We start from the raw sequence: 3,978 nt of genomic DNA, 5'->3' as shown, positions 1-3,978 counted from the left end.
CTTAATACAAGCTAATCATGGAGTATAGCAAAATCATAAAGCAGCAATCATCTAATGAAATTGATGCTCCTTGAGCAAATTAATTGGGTTACCAGATAATTAGCTGGGACAGTGCATCCACATGTTATAAAGCTCTAGTGCTGCTATGTTATATATTTTTATGCAGAATAGTATGTATTATTCCATCTATTTAACGACATTAGTACAAGCATGCATATGTACTCAGTACTTGGTTTGGGCCCCTTTTGCAGCACTTAATGCAATTACTTTTGCACGATATTCTAATTATTCGAGTTTCACCTGTATATATATATGGTTTTAGATCTTTTTCATTTATAGTATGTTGTTATTTTTTATTATTGGTTTATCATTTTTATGATGAAAGGGGAATCTGTTATCCTCTGAAAAGCGTTGGCTTTTTACCTCTACATTGCATCTAATAAAGAACCCATTAGGGACTTATTACAGAGGTGCCCCAGGCTGGTTTTCACCCAGTGCGGCCGCCGGGTGTCACCCGCTGGGACGTCATCACGTGTGCATGTAATGCACACTTACCTGCATGACCAAGTGCCTGACTTTTCAGACTGTCGTTTTGGTGTCACCTGGTGCAGACCGCAACCGCCCTTGTGATGTCACTGCTAATTAATCATTACCAATTCAATTTGCTGTGAGCACTCTTTACTACCAGTTTCTGGGCCTACCATACAGACTGTCCTCTGCACCTTGACTGTTCACCAAGGTTTGGGCCCTTGTCTTAGCTGTGCTATGCTCCCATGGTATCCCCATTGCGAGATATTTGAATGGCCTTCTATTGTGGAAGCAGTCGGTACAGGCTCTGACAGTCCCATTTACCTCGACATCCTGTCATCATGGGGCAATTTAGTCAAGTCTCAAAATAAATCTGCCTAAAACCAAAGATCAGGTTCTCTCTGGTCTGGTAGCTCAAGAGTCCAGTTCTGGAATTTGGAAAATCCTACCTTCTGATTTCTTTAAAAGTCCTCACAATGTATGCCAGCCTAAGGTTGTGGAGGAGTCCTAGAAAACTTGGACACACACTGGAGGAATCCTGTCCTGATCACTATTCTATAGCTCTGAGTAATTTGGTTGTCCCTATAATGCTGGATATCTGGACTGGAAAGCCATCCAATTAGGATCCAGTCAGACGCCACAGTGCGTAGCATACATCAACCTTTAGCGAGAAACCAGAAGTCATAGAGCTATAGAGACAAGAGAAGTAGAAAGGATTCAGTCTTGGGCAGAACTTCACACTCCTGCTTTGTCTAATGTGGACATTTGGCAGGTAGACTTCCTCAGCCTGCAGTATCTAGATCCGGGGGGAGTATTCCCTACAACTGAAGATGTTCCAGGACATGTGTCATCGGTGAGGGATGCTGGATGTGGACATCCTTACATCCAGTTTAAACAAAAAACTGGACGGGTTCATCTCCAGGTAAAGAGAACCTCTGGCGGAAGTAGTTGATGCTCCGGTGGCTTTGTGGTAGGGATGCACCGATAACGGTTTTTCGGTTAGGAGTACTGATATTTATCTTTCGGTACTCGCCGATATCGTATACCGGTACTTCCGCTAGCATGGAGCCGGCTTCTTGAGTGCCCGGGAAGCCGGCTCCATGCTGATTGGCCTGGAAGCCAGATTCCCAGGCAATCAGCACGGAGCCAGCCAAACAGCATGGAGCCAGCTTCTCGGCCAAAAAGGTCATTACCCGCAGCACGGCTTCCTGATTGGCCGGGAAGCCGGCTCCATGCTGATTGGCTGGGAAGCCGACTCCATGCTGATTGGCTGGAAAGCCGACTTCCTGGTCAATCAGCATCGAGCCAGCCAAACAGCATGGAGCTGGCTTCCCGCCAGCCCGGGAGCCGTGCGGCGAGTCATTACCCGCCACCTGGCTTCCTGATTGGCCGGAGAGCTGGCTCCATGTTCCCTCATGGCACTGCCAGTCAAATTCCGGTACTGGAGGTAAGTATAGGAGCATTTGGGGGAGTATGAGCAGCGTGATCTATGCATTTCCTCCCCTGAACCCCCTTTCTTATTTGTTCTGCAGAGTTTTGATGGAGGGCATGCCAGTGATCCTTATTGCTGTGGAATGGCCCAGGAGGATGTGGTATTTTGGATGGAATACACACTCATTGCTTCCTTTCATGCAGGAGACTTTGTGGCCTCTTGCATTTTATTTATCCCCATTTCCCCTGCACACCATTGCTACCTGTGTTTTTTCTGTGGGCCCCCAGCATTTCCAATGTGTTGCTTTTCCCTCTGGCCCATTTACAGCACACATGGTGTTTACCAAAGTGCTGCCCCCTGTCTTGGCTATGCATCATTCCCAGGGGATCACCATAGTGGGGAATTTGAAATGTCCTGCTCATCAGGGAAAAGGTGGCTTTAGTCCTGTAAGGAGTGGACAATGCAGATTGCACAGAGCTTCCAAAGGATTGTGAACCTCCAGAAATCAGCACTGGAGCCTTCCTTTCACTTGGAATACCTAAGCCTGGTCTTGGACATCACCCTGTCCAGGGTCTACCTGCCATAGCGGAAGTTGTGTCTGTCTGCTCTCGTGTTTGGTCCCTACGGTCCAGGATGCGTCCATCCATTCACTTTTGCATGAAGGTTCTGGGGCTGATGGTGACTTCCTTCAAGGCAGTTCACTATGCTTAGTTTCACTCTAGGCCATTGAAGCTCAACATTCTAGCTGCGTGGGACAACAGGTTAAATTTCTAGATTTTCACATCCACTTGTCTAGCAATGGGATTTGTCCCAGGAAGGGAGGCGAGAGATAATGCTCTAAAAACTATGTTAATTTCTGAAGTGAGAAGACTTGTATCTATAGTACTAGTATCTATAGATGCAGAAAAAGCCTTTGACAGGGTCGACTGGGACTTTATGTTTAACACCCTGGCCACATTGGGAGTGGGGAAAAGGATGATAGGGTGGATATCTGCACTACACACTGGTACACGGGCAAGGGTGAGGATAAATGGCACCCTCTCCCGGGAGATTAAGCTGTGCAAATGCACGAGACAGGGGTGCCCCCTTTCCCCCCTTCTATTTGTTTTAACTATAGAACCCTTACTTGCTATAATCCGTTCGAATCAGGATATTAAAGGGATAAGGACGGTGGCCGGCGAATATAAAATAGCGGCTTTTGCAGATTACATTTTGTTATATATAAACCATCCTAGAACAAAGTTACCACTAGTTTTGTGAGAGCTAAAGATATATATGGGAATTATCAAACTTCAAAATCAACCTAGACAAATCGGAGATCTTAAATATATCAGTCCCAGAAATAGATAGGAGAGCAATGGTCCCATACTTCCCTTTCCGATGGAAACAGAAGACTCTTAAATACCTGGGTATTCAGTTAACGGCGAATAACACAAACTTATATCAATTTAATTATATACCGATACTAAATACTATTAAGGCAGAGTTGGCTTTGTATTCCCTGAGAAAGCTCTCTTGGGTTGGGAGAATTAATGCAATAAAAATGATGACTCTTCCAAAGATATTGTTCATATTCCAGATGATACCCATAGAAGTACCGGGGACCTTTTTTCAAACACTAAGGAAGATAATAACTAAATTTATTTGGCATAACCGAAAACCAAGAATCTCATGGAATATTATGATTAGGACAAGACAAAGGGGAGGATTGGCCCTCCCAGATTTTAAGACGTACCACACAGCGGCCCAACTGACTCGTATAGTCAATTGGGCGTTTGGGGTAAAACAGAAAAGCTGGGTAGCATTGGAGACTGCAGTAAGCGAGACCAGATTAGAGGGGATAATGTGCATCCCACCAGTGAAGAGATGCATGTCCCCCAGTGGCGTAACAACCGGGGGGGCAGCAGGGGCGCGGGCCCCGGGCGAAAAGTGAAGGGGGGGCGCCGGCCGAAAATGGCACTTTCGGCTAAATGCCGGAAGTGACATTTTCCTGCCGTTTTGTCGGCGCGGCCGTGATT

This window comes from Nanorana parkeri, unplaced genomic scaffold (genome assembly GCF_000935625.1).
Source record: "Nanorana parkeri isolate BGI_ZX_2015 unplaced genomic scaffold, ASM93562v1 scaffold885, whole genome shotgun sequence".
Taxonomy (NCBI): Eukaryota; Metazoa; Chordata; class Amphibia; order Anura; family Dicroglossidae; genus Nanorana; species Nanorana parkeri.
This window is presented reverse-complemented; position numbering follows the sequence as displayed.